We start from the raw sequence: 14,071 nt of genomic DNA, 5'->3' as shown, positions 1-14,071 counted from the left end.
CCACCTCTCCTATCCTCACGACAGCGCACTTATATATTCTGTTTGTATGTATATTTTTTGAGCTGTTTATTTTCATTGTGTTATGATGACAAATCGAATATCATAGTGTGATGATTCTTCGGTGAACAGATAGGTATGTAAATAATCAGCGCTAAAGATAACACCATTTTATACATCCCAGAGTGTTACTGTTAAGAAATTTGGTTTGTATTAAACAGTTCTGTGATGTGGGACTATCTTTGATGTGATGTGGGACACTCCGCTAACCTAGTACAGGCTTCAGGCTGCAGTGGTGTACATACCACGACGAAGTAAGGGTCCGTTACATGTTGTTGTTGTTGTGGCCTTCAGTCTAGAGCCTGGCTTGATGCTGCCCTCCATGCTACTCTATCCTGTGCAAGCTTCTTCATCTCCCAGTATCTACTGCAACCTATATCCTTCTGAATCTGCTTACTGTATTCGTCTCTTGGTCTCCTCTACGATTTTTACCTTCCACGCTGCCCTCCAATAGTAAATTGGTGACCCCCTTGATGCCTCAGAACATGTCCTACCAACCGATCTCTCCTTCTGGTCAAGTTGTGCCACAAATTTCTCTTCACCTCAATTCTATTCAGTACCTCCTCATTAGTTATGTGATCTACCCATCTAATCTTCAGCACTATTCTGTAGCATTACATTTCGAAAGCTTCTATTCTCTTCTTGTCTAAACTATTTATCGTTCATGTTTCACTTCCTGACATGGCTACACTCCATACAATTACCTTCTGAAACGACTTCCTGACACTTAAATCTATACTCGATGTTAACAAATTTCTCTTCTTCAGAAATGCTTTCCTTGCCACTGCCAGTCTACATTTAATACCCTCTCTACTTCGACCATCATCCATTACGTAACAACTATAGTTCGTTGCTTACACCCATTAATCAGAATTCTTTAGTAATATTATACTGAGTGTACAGATATGGTTAGAAAAACGGATTATACAGCGGGAGTAATCAGAATTTGTGGTCGAAGTTATGAGCACTAGATATAAGATAGGGATGACATATTTGTACTTCAATGGAGGAAAGACAATACATTCCAGAGACATGATATCAAGATGAAACTACCATTGCTTCTACACGGGTGCAATACTGCGGTAGCAATAGACATATTGGAATAAAATGGTAAGGGAACATTGGAAACTATTTCGAGGAAAATATACTTTTAAACTACACTTTGTGCCTATGGAATGTATTTTTCATGTTTGACCTGATGGAGGATCTTTTCTTCTTTTTTCACTGTTGCTACTCTTTTAAAATCTGCCTTCTTTTAACATATGACGGGGTATCTTCCACAGAGACTAGTCTCTTAGCCAACCCCAGCGCAACTCCGCCTTGGGGGTCGTTGTGTAAGTAGGCTGTTTAGGTTTTTATGTTGGTAACGCCACGTAGTGCTCTGTATGAAAATCAGTTGTGTTGGGCAGCTGGATGTTAACAGCGCGTACCGTTGCGCAGTTGGACGTGAGCCGCCAGCATTGGTGGATGTGGGGAGAGAGATGGACGTGTGTCCATCAGAAAGAGTAAATTTGTAATATTGGATATCATGGACTGATATATATATATATATATATATATATATATATATATAATGACTTTTGAACACTATTAAGGTAAATACATTGTTTGTTCTCTATCAAAATCTTTCATTTGCTAACTATGCCTAACAGTAGTTAGTGCCTTTAGTAGTTTGAATCTTTTGTTTAGCAGTAGTGGCGCTCGCTGTATTGCAGTAGTTCGAGTAACGAAGATTTTTGTGAGGTAAGTGATTTGTGAAACGTATAGGTTAATTTAGTCAGGGCCATTCTCTTGTAGGGATTATTGAAAGTCACATTGCGTTGCGCCAAAAAATATTGTGTGTCAGTTTAGTGTTGATCAGAATAAGTAAAGAGAGAAACGTCTGAGTACGTTCAAATAACGTAAGGGGTTTACCAGCACAGTCATTCATTAATTTTTCTAAGTGGACGTTTCAAATGCCTGTGTCCCACCACGTCTAGGTGGACCACTGTACCCTCTGTTTTAGTTACTGTTTGCAACTTCATTTACTTTAAAAAATATAAAAGGTATTAATTTACAAAAACAATCATTTTAATACATAAGATAAGAAGAACAACTTACAAAAGAAATTTTATCCCACTCTGTGGAGGACTATTCAATTGTATTGAATGCTAGCCACACCGAAGTGTTACGTTAAAGTAAGAGAAACATTTTTTTCAGAACCCAGAACATTGTTCGCAACAACACCATCAAGTATAGAGATATTAATTAATTAAGATTGGCTTCTACAAAAAACATTATTCCGCAGAGTTTAAGAAAAAGAACCAATGTGTCGAACAGATTTAAGCCATTACGTATTAAAATACTTACGTAACACTATTGTTGTAACTTAATTTGTCTTGTAACAGCAAAAAAAAAGAACGAAAGAAAAATATACAAGGTTAACTTATTGGCACAATTGGGATAGCGAATGACATTATGCATACTGTGGCAAGCGTACGATAAGTTGTCTCTCTTAAGTAGATTTATTAAATCTTCGAAGTGTTCTGGCGACAGAGTGAGGTATTACTGTGACACACACCAATACACTTACGTTTACGTGATACTTTAGACATGAGAGACATAGAAGGTAAATAATTGCATTATGTACACACATACTATGGTAGAGTTAGCAGAAAATGCTATATAATTACACAGTATGTCTCAGGAGGAATGGTCGACAGAAACGATCATTTGAAGCAAGGAACTTCATATGAACATATGCCTCACTCCAAATGGTTTCATGTACGCTTAATGTACATTGTCAATTATTTTCTGTATTGTGCAATATAGTGTCACGTTTACACATGTTCACGTGTACAACAGTTGGTAAATATTCCCACATGCAATTTATGTTCATCTGGGCCCACTGCGTAATTTGTCTTTTAAGGACACTGTATAGTTTTGATTCCAAGTACGCTTGACTGCTTTTATTTTAGAATATGCCTATCTCGGCTGTGTAACCATCATTAGGTTACCTATAAGTACATGGTCTATAATTTTGATGCAATATTTTTAATTTTGTAGATAATCATTATATGGATTTCACTACTACCCATCTTGGCGTTCACATCCATGCGATACTTGTGGTTCTGTCTGTCTATTTACTTGTTAGCTACTTTCCGTTGATGTTATCGTAGTAATAATCATTGGTTGTCAGCTTATGTGACTTATTACTGTGTGCAGTTGTCAGATTACATTCTTTATACCGTATTCTCGGGACCGTTTGCTTGACAGATAATGCGATTATATTGAATAGTTACAGACCGTACTGTTTATCATTGCTGATATGTAGCTATTGTCTTTGCTCGTCTCATGGCATCTCTGGATGCTGTCATCGTAATCTGTTTTCGCAGACGGATTTGTTATGTATGTGCTATACGTTCTTTTTAATTTTCATAGGTGCCTCTTTGTGGCTGCTTGTTGACAGTGATGCTGTATGGTTACAGTATTGTTCATTAGAATCTATATCTTATTGTGAATTTAGCTATAATGTAATCCGCGGTACTCCCATTACTTATTTTTATGCATCTATTCGTTGTCCTGGTGAATAGTTTCAATAACGTTCTCCATGTATTGCTTGTGTTTCAGGTAGATTTACTCGTTTAGTATTTTTTTCGGGTGTTTGTGTGTATGTTCGTAGATTTCATCTCGTCCAGAAATTTCATTACTGGTCCTTTCGTTATTATTTGCGATGATGAAGTTTCTATCTTACCTATGTAGAATTCATCGCAGTCTGCACTGAATTTTGGGATAGATTCTGTGTACGATTCCACACGTCAGCTTTTAGCTTTAGGGTAAAGACGAAACATAGAGTCGACGTTTGAAGGCAAAGAGGCTTATTCGCAAACTAACGAATGTACCACAGAAGAAAAAGATAATACACAAACACAATTCATGTGAGTTGTACCACTAGTATACTGAGTTAACGATAAAGAAAGTAACAACAGCAAACCAGGAAATATACATACGGGAAATAAATTATTATCAGAGTTTAAGCGAGTAAGTGAGAGAATCCCAGATGACCTTTAAGGTCACCTACAATATCACACATCGCAGACTTACAATATTATGGTTCAAATGGCTCTGAGGACTATGGGACTTAACATCTATGGTCGTCAGTCCCCTAGAACTTAGAACTACTTAAACCTAACTAACCTAAGGACATCACACAACACCCAGCCATCACGAGGCAGAGAAAATCCCTGACCCCGCCGGGAATCGAACCCGGGAACCCGGGCGTGGGAAGCGAGAACGCTACCGCACGACCACGAGATGCGGGCTTACAATATTATGAAATAGCGGTAATTCTCAATAATAAATATTGAATCCAAGGGGACTACCGTGGTAAAATGGAGGTTTTGGGTGGGGACAAACTAAAATCTAACACAACAACCGCAAAGTAAAATAAACAGCAATGTATAAGAAACATAAAAAGCAGATTAACAGGAAGCAAGAAAAAACTAATACAGAAGTCCTAAAAGAAAAGGCACTACTGAAGTAACGGATATTCATAAAAAAAATAACAAATCTTGGAATTGGTAACTAGAATTGATCTATACAGGTCAAGCCTAGTTGTCGATCACAGGGTCTGTTATTTATCACGTTTGTGTAATGGTAAATGGAGTTAAAATCTTAACGAATTAGCACTCCACAGTTGGTGAAAATGACATAAAGGAGTGTGTAATCGATAGTTAGAGTGATACAACGCATGATAATTGAAATACATGGACAATACATACCTACTGCCAAAACGCGACAAATAAAAGAACCTTATTCATTATCTATAGCATTTTTGCAATAGGTGTGTGCAGCGGTTTGCTGTAGGAGCCTGTTGTTGCTGTCTGGACTACTGCAAAAAATAACAAATCTTAGAACTGGTAACTAAAATTGAGCTATATAGGTCCATTCTAGTTAACGATTCCAAGTATCATTATTTTCGGCGCCAGTTCCTTATACGAGAATGCCTATTTTTTGTGTTGCTTTCTGTAATACTGCGAAAAACAGAAAATATCGGAATCTCTAACTAGAATTTAGTTATATATGTCAGTTCTATTTGCGTACTGGTGCGAAGAATAACAAATCTTGGAAGAATGCGCTCTTAAAAGGAGCAAATCGACCTGAAACTCAAGCAACACATAGTGAATGTTAGTGAAGTTATCCACCAGGACAACGCGAAGATGTATAAAAACAGATAATATGCGGCAACCAAAGATTACAATATAGCTAAATTCACAGTAAGATACAGATTTTAATGAACAATACTATAACCATACAATACCGCTAAAAAACTGTCATCAAGCATATACGAGAGTTGGAACTTAAATAGTGGCAACTATTTATTCACAACCGATACAAAATACACTCCTGGAAATTGAAATAAGAACACCGTGAATTCATTGTCCCAGGAAGGGGAAACTTTATTGACACATTCCTGGGGTCAGATACATCACATGATCACACTGACAGAACCACAGGCACATAGACACAGGCAACAGAGCATGCACAATGTCGGCACTAGTACAGTGTATATCCACCTTTCGCAGCAATGCAGGCTGCTATTCTCCCATGGAGACGATCGTAGAGATGCTGGATGTAGTCCTGTGGAACGGCTTGCCATGCCATTTCCACCTGGCGCCTCAGTTGGACCAGCGTTCGTGCTGGACGTGCAGACCGCGTGAGACGACGCTTCATCCAGTCCCAAACATGCTCAATGGGGGACAGATCCGGAGATCTTGCTGGCCAGGGTAGTTGACTTACACCTTCTAGAGCACGTTGGGTGGCACGGGATACATGCGGACGTGCATTGTCCTGTTGGAACAGCAAGTTCCCTTGCCGGTCTAGGAATGGTAGAACGATGGGTTCGATGACGGTTTGGATGTACCGTGCACTATTCAGTGTCCCCTCGACGATCACCAGTGGTGTACGGCCAGTGTAGGAGATCGCTCCCCACACCATGATGCCGGGTGTTGGCCCTGTGTGCCTCGGTCGTATGCAGTCCTGATTGTGGCGCTCACCAGCACGGCGCCAAACACGCATACGACCATCATTGGCACCAAGACAGAAGCGACTCTCATCGCTGAAGACGACACGTCTCCATTCGTCCCTCCATTCACGCCTGTCGCGACACCACTGGAGGCGGGCTGCACGATGTTGGGGCGTGAGCGGAAGACGGCCTAACGGTGTGCGGGACCGTAGCCCAGCTTCATGGAGACGGTTGCGAATGGTCCTCGCCGATACCCCAGGAGCAACAGTGTCCCTAATTTGCTGGGAAGTGGCGGTGCGGTCCCCTACGGCACTGCGTAGGATCCTACGGTCTTGGCGTGCATCCGTGCGTCGCTGCGGTCCGGTCCCAGGTCGACCACTGGCGACAACATCGATGTACTGTGGAGACCTCACGCCCCACGTGTTGAGCAATTCGGCGGTACGTCCACCCGGCCTCCCGCATGCCCACTATACGCCCTCGCTCAAAGTCCGTCAACTGCACATACGGTTCACGTCCACGCTGTCGCGGCATGCTACCAGTGTTAAAGACTGCGATGGAGCTCCGTATGCCACGGCAAACTGGCTGACACTGACGGCGGCGGTGCACAAATGCTGCGCAGCTAGCGCCATTCGACGGCCAACACCGCGGTTCCTGGTGTGTCCGCTGTGCCGTGCGTGTGATCATTGCTTGTACAGCCCTCTCGCAGTGTCCGGAGCAAGTATGGTGGGTCTGACACACCGGTGTCAATGTGTTCTTTTTTCCATTTCCAGGAGTGTATTTACATGTTTGCACCTGTTAGTGTCCTTGAAAGTAGTCATCAGTGTTGTGTAGAACCCGTTGCCAGCGATGTGGAAAGCGTAGTATACCGTCAGCAGAGCCTGTTCTGTTGATGGTGCGAATGGTGCGGTCTACTGCTTGTCGAATCTCTGAAACAGTTCTGAAGCGAATGCGACGAAGTGGTTCCTTCACCATCCGAATCAAATCAAAGTCCGGGAGTATCGTGGATGGCACAGTACTTCCCAGTTCCATCGACCGAACAGAGCAGCTACAGCTTGCGCTGTATGCGACCGCGCATTGCCGTGCAAAATGATGGGTGGGTTGCGCAGAAAGTGTAGCCGCTTCTTTCGCAAAGCTGGTCGCAAGTGATGCTCCAAAAACGAACAGTAATACTGTGCATTTGATTCCGAAGATGAAGGAACCACTTCACTGTTCCAGAGATTCGACAAGCAGTAGACCGCTCCATTCGCACCATCAACAGAACAGGCTCTGCTGACGGTATACTACGCCTTCCACACCGTTGACAACGGGTTCTGCACAACGCTGGTGACTACTTTGAAGGACACTAACAGGTGCAAACATGTAACACTTTTGTATCGATTGTGCCGCTATTTAAGTTCGAACCCTAGTAGAAAGACGCACCTTTAGAAATTAAAAAGACCGTAGGGCAAATAAATAACAAGAAAGAAATATTTAATTTCATTTATAATTGAATACAAACGAATACATGGTATCAAACACAGCCTACACCGAAATCAGTCTACGCAATTAGATTACGATGACAGCATTCAGCGATGCCATAGGACATGCAAATACATACGTATCATCAATGATAAAAAGTACTGCCTGTAACCATACAATACCGTTGCATTATCTGTCAAACAAGCTTATATAAAGACCGATATAAAGAATATGATTTGGCAGTACATTGAAAGGTGGCTACACTGAGTCACAGCGGCAGTGATTGCGCCAAAGAGATTTATTCCGCCGCCTCCACCGGCAGTGCTTGTTCAGAAGTTGTGGTGGTTAGTGCTTTGCTGAGAGGATGTTGATAGCTGTATTATTTGAGGCCATGTCGTGTGCAGTTGTTTTGATGGGCTAGACAGCTGATGTTGTTCGAATGGAGATGTTGTAATGATCAGAGTGTATTTTTAGTCAATATATATGAAGGTAAAAAACATTTCTTTATTTTTTTTTAAATTTCCTAACTAACAATGCCTCTTGGTCACAGGTTCAGTCAACAAAGCATCTGGCTTGTGTTCATGTATTGGACTGTAATTCGGGTTTCTATGTGCAGTTTTATTTAATTAATTCAGTGTAAATGGTATTTAAAATATCTTGTCTTATTGAGGAAGAACCGTGCCAGATGTGTACGTTGAATCACACTTCCACACACAGAACAGTTACACACTTGTGCTTTGTTGTTCGTAGTTTTTGTTTCGTAGCTTTTATAGTTGCTGGGGACTTAATTAATTAATTGTGGTAACGGAAATTTCCTTTCATTCTGTGTTGTTATTCTATGCAGTCAGATTGCGTACTAATACTAGTCAGGGCCAACCGTTTACGAGACAGCGCAACCGAACAGACAGCTACTAAATCAAAAAATTAAAATTATTTGCATTATATTTAATTAAGCCCCCATGCACGTGGCGACCGCTGCTTCGGGTCGTCCTTTGGAAATCTTCTGATAGTAAAATAGCAGACAGTAGTATTGTTGAAGTAATTTGTAGTTTAGTAATTGTAGTCTATATTGCATGTGTAGATTTGGTAATGAACATTCCTAGTTGTCTTGTCTTTCTTCTAATGGTATATTTGCAGAATTTAATTTTTGATGTCTTGTATACGCATTTGACAATTTTGTGCAATTATGAAGATTTCAATTGTTCGTTAATCGTGTTTGAGGGAATCATTTCGTGTGAATGGTATTGTTGGTGATAAAGTGTCGTATTGTGTGTAATTTTCGTATAGTGACGAGTTTTGTATGTTTTGTAAATGATTACGCGATCGATGAAAAAGGCAAAAATGAGGAATAGTCAGAATGACGAAATTGTTAACATGGCGAACTCGCCAACACAGGAGAACTGTATAATGAATAATGAAGTTGAAAACAATTTAATAACTCGGGAAAACGGTTAAAGGCGCTGCAGTCTGGAACCGCAAGACCGCTACGGTCGCAAGTTCGAATCCTGCCTCGGGCATGGATGTTTGTGGTGTCCTTAGGTTACTTAGGTTTAACTAGTTCTAAGTTCTAGGGGACTAATGACCTCAGCAGTTGAGTCCCATAGTGCTCAGAGCCATTTGAACCATTTTTGAACTCGGGAAAATAGTCCGGAACCAGTTCAAAATTTTTCACAATCAAAAAATTTCCAGAATACGAGATTAACGACAGAAGATTCTGGAATAGTATCGAACACAGATAGCTTTACAGCTTTGACGGAAGAAGTTGATTTTGCGGGAAATGTTAGGGGTGAAAAGAATTTCGAACCAGTTAATATGGAGCAGTTGATGAGTGCAATATTAAATTTGGGATCTGAATTAAAAACAGTGGGACCACAAATAAGAACAATTAAAACTGAAATGGGAACAATGGAAACACAGTTAAGATCTGAATTAAAAACAGTGGGATCACAAATAGGAACAATTAAAACAGAGATGGAAACAATGGAAACACGGTTAGACTCACGAATAGGGACATGTTTCAAAAACATGAAAGATGAATGAAAGAAAGAAATTAGAGAAGAAGTACAACCGATTTTGAATGCTCACAATAATAGATTAATTTCAATAGAAATTAGACAAAAGGAACAGGATAGAGAACAGGAAGAAAGAGATCGCGTGATAGTACAAAAATTTTCAGAGTTAAATTTACAACGTGCACACGATAAGGAAGAAATATTTGAGAGAATCGAGGAATCCGTACCAAATGACAGAATAAATAACCTAACACAACAATATGAACAGTTAACTACTAAATGTGTAAATACTGAAACCCGAGTCGCGACACTTACGGAAGACGTAAATAAACAGAAAGAAAAAATAGGTGACTTATCGGAAAGAGTTGAGGAGATTTCAGATAAATTGACAAATCTTAGTTTACATGGGAACAGAGATTCAGATGATACAGCTCCATTGCCATTTGCAGAAACAGAAGAGTACCAGAACATAAATAAACATGTTGAAAATCAGGGAAATTTAATGAACGCGTTAAAAGGGAATTTGAGGCATTACGAAAGCAAGTCAAACAAACTGAAGGCGAAATCGTAGGAAAAGACAGCAGAAGAAATTTAGAACCACAGATAGCAGAGGGCTTTGAAGAAAATAATTTATTTCATTTACGAGATGCAAGAAGAGAGCGCCAGGCGCGCGAACTTGGCAATAATCGACATTCGGACTGGGACAGACGCGGTAGGTCTTTGTCGCCATGAGGCGAAAACTTTGACTATAAACACTTTTTAACTGTTCGGAAATTTAAGATCTTTCGCAATTCTAAGAATGACATACATCCATGTTCATGGTTAGATCAATTTATGTACGCACTTCCACCAAATTGGCCACTAAGTCACAAATTGGAATTTATGTGTGGATATTTAGAAAACGAACCGGCGACGCGGATGATTTTTATCATGCATTTCTATCGGCATATTGGTCCGAAAACACGCAAGACAGAGTCAAACATAGTCTTATTATGCAGCATAATTTTAAACAGTCTGAGTTCCGCACGCCAGCAGAATACTTTGAAGACATGATTCGAAAGAATCAGTTCCTTTCCAGCCCTTATAGCCCGACTGAATTAATTCGCATTTGTTTAACTAATCTACTACAATCGATAAGACACATTGTATTAGCCGGATAATGTAAAGGTCCTCAGGGGATACACTACACTAAGTGAATATGTGCACAGGGCCCCGAGCTGTAGTGGTGCTATTTCCCTTTTAGTTTTCTGCACTGCTGCCTGCTCTTTTACTATTCTTTGTATCGATCAAAACAACTCTTCAACTACCAATCTATCTAGAGAGTCGGTAAAGAATAACCGGATATGACTATTTTACCCAAAAGTGATTTCGGAAATTACCGTTTGGACTTACTATACCTTCTGCAGCATTCATTCGTAATTTAAACGAAATTTTACCTGTTTATCTTCGTGACAATATTACTTCATATGTTGACGATTTTCTTATTGCTAAACGTTCTTGGAGTGAGCATAACAAAATTTTCGATTCATTATTACGTATTTTTGCAAGCGTTGGCATTATAGTGAACTTGGAAAAATCTGAATTTGGTCGTTCTCAGGTGAAATTTCTTGGACATATTATTTCTACAGAAAGTATTCTTCCTGATCCAGAGAAACTAGATGCTATTCGTAATTATGCTGTTCCTACTACAAAACGTGATGTTCGTAGTTTGCTTGGTGTCTGTAATTTTCTTAGATGCTTTGTTAGATTGGACAATTTGGCCACACCTCGTTTATGTGAACTATCTGGAAAGAATTCTAACTGGTGTTGGGATGAGGAAGCTCAATCAGAATTTGTACAACTTCGTGATGCTTTAGTTGCTGCTCCACTTCTTTCACATCCGGATTTATCTAAAGAATTTTGTTTGGCGACGGACTCATCATACAAAGGCCTAGGTGCACATTTATTTCGAGAGATAGAAGAAAACGGCGTTGTAGTACAGAAAACTATTGCGTTTGGAAATCGTGTTCTCTCTAAATCAGAAAAGAATTATTCGATTACGGAACTTGAAGCCTTGGCTGTTGTTTGGGCTTTCACAAAATTTCGGACATTTTTGGATGGGAGACATGCTAAGGTTTACACCGATCATCGAGCTCTGGAATTTCTTATGTCAACAAAATTAACACATGGAAGATTGTCTCGGTGGGCGCTGTATCTACAGGCAATTGGTTTTTAGTATTGTTTACATACAGGGTTCTTCAAATATTATTGCTGATGCTTTATCACGTGCACCTATGGGTTTGAAACAAAGTGCTGAAGAGGACTGCAAGGAAAAGAATTATTGTTTGATGTATATTCAATGTGTTGCGTTTGAAAATTTTATTTCGTTTTCGCTCCAGGACATCGTTAAGGAGCAAAATAAGGATCCAATCTGGAAGGACATTAAGGAGAAGTGGAGGAGAAAGGAAAGCGTAGCGGTTAGACAGTATTATTTAGTTCGCAATGATATTCTTTTTAAACGAAAATCGGTCGACAACTCTGTTTGGTTAGTTTGCATTCCTGATGAGTGGGTTAATAAATTGATTTGGTATACACATTTCAGTTATGCACACTTTGGTCCCAGAAAATGCTTTCATAAATTACGAGAAAATTGCTACTTCAGTAATATGGAAAAACGTATTCGATCTGTTCTTGCCAAATGCAAATTATGTCAAAAGGCTAAGCCGCCAACTATTTCTCACAGAGCACTATTGTTTCCTATCATTCCAGCGAAATTAGAGAAGATGGCTGCAGTCGATTTGTTCGGTCCAGTGGTTCGTTCTACTAATGGTTTTGCATACATTTTGGTAGCAGTAGAATTGACATCAAAATATGTGTGTTTTACACCTTTACGCAAAGCAACAGCTCGTTCAGTATCTAACGCTTTCATCAAACATTTTCTTAAAGAAGTAGGTCATGTTGATAAGGTTATATCAGATAATGGATCACAGTTTCGCTCTAAAATTTAGCTTCGTACTCTACGGCGTCGTAAGATTAAACCAATTTTCATTTCACTTTTTCACCCTCAATCTAACGCTTCAGAGAGATGGATGAAGGAAATCAATAAATTGTGTCGACTTTATTGTCATCAGAATCACAGAACGTGGGATCAGTATCTTCATATTTTTCAAAACATTCTGAATGAACTCCCTAATGATTCAACTTCTTTACCGCCTATGTTGATATTAAAAAACAAAGCACCGACAAATCGCATTTTTGAAATAGTTCCTTTTCCGCCTACACAGACACTGCGGCATTCTGAAGTTGTCAGCCTGGCTCTACAAAATATTGCATCTGCGGCTGCTAGAAGAGAAATCAGCTAAACGTCCTGGTCGTTTAAAAACCTTGTCAGTTGATCAAAAGGTGTTAATTAAGTCTCATCGTTTGTCTCACAAAGGAAAGGGCTTGTGTCGCAAATTTTTTCTGCTTTATAACGGTCCACATAGAGTTCGCAAAATTATTCATGATAACACTGTCGAAGTAGAAACTCTTAAATTTCGACGCTCTAAGGGAATACATCATATATCGAACGTTAAAATTTTTGTGGAATGACATACTTTTGAGAAACTAACAGTTATACGTAAACATGCAGAGAGTACAAGGATACCGCGCCGTGTTCTGGCGGCGGCACATACTCAAAGCAACAGTCAAGTCTGCGCGGCGCACAAGGCAGTCGTTGACCGCAAATAACTACTTCCTACGTCACGCGTACCTACAGTTGATCGAGCGCTCAGTGCGAATGCACTGACAGCCGTAAACAAATACACAGTCTAATTTCTCCGATTAAATTCAGTATAAAGCTATAGTGACTTGATAAATTATGTTATTAACGTTCAGTATTTTTCAGGATACGGTTGTATAAAATATTTAAGAACTTCAGATAAATTCTGTGTGTGTCCGACGTTAAGAGGACTTGCTATCGAGAAAATTTCAGGAAGAATGTAATTTCGAAGAAGAAAGTAATAAACTAAAAAGGTAACTATTAATTGAGTTTATTTTTCAGGTAACATATTTCCACTTAGGTACGTACTTCAGACGTAATTTGCTGCTCGCGATTACGTGATTTATACTTTGTGTTAACTGATTTTGACAATGATTGATTAATGAACAGGGTTGTTACTTATGTATATTATACATCGCTTGGCTGCACTGCTTTTTCACTGATGTCACATTTTTTTAATTATGTGCCTGCTGTGCTTATTTATTTAAATTATAATTGTCACCTGATTAATTGTGCTGATGTGGTTATGTATGTAGGTTACACTTTGTGATTTATCTGCTTGCGCCTTCATGTTTACTTATTAAGATTACATATGAACATTTATTTGCTTATGCTGATATGATGCTAATGACCTGTTTATTATGTAAGATACATATTTGCTGCTTTGCGTATGGATTGCATATTTATACATTTCTGTTTGTTGTCATAACTACTCTTTAATTTGGTATATAGAAATACTGATATGCGGTGTACGAACACGGAGTTTGGGTCACACTATGGTATTAATTATAGATTGTTCGC

The sequence above is a fragment of the Schistocerca piceifrons genome, chromosome 5, assembly GCF_021461385.2.
Source record: "Schistocerca piceifrons isolate TAMUIC-IGC-003096 chromosome 5, iqSchPice1.1, whole genome shotgun sequence".
Lineage (NCBI taxonomy): Eukaryota > Metazoa > Arthropoda > Insecta > Orthoptera > Acrididae > Schistocerca > Schistocerca piceifrons.
The sequence above is the reverse complement of the archived record's forward strand: the minus strand, read 5'-3'. Positions refer to the sequence as shown.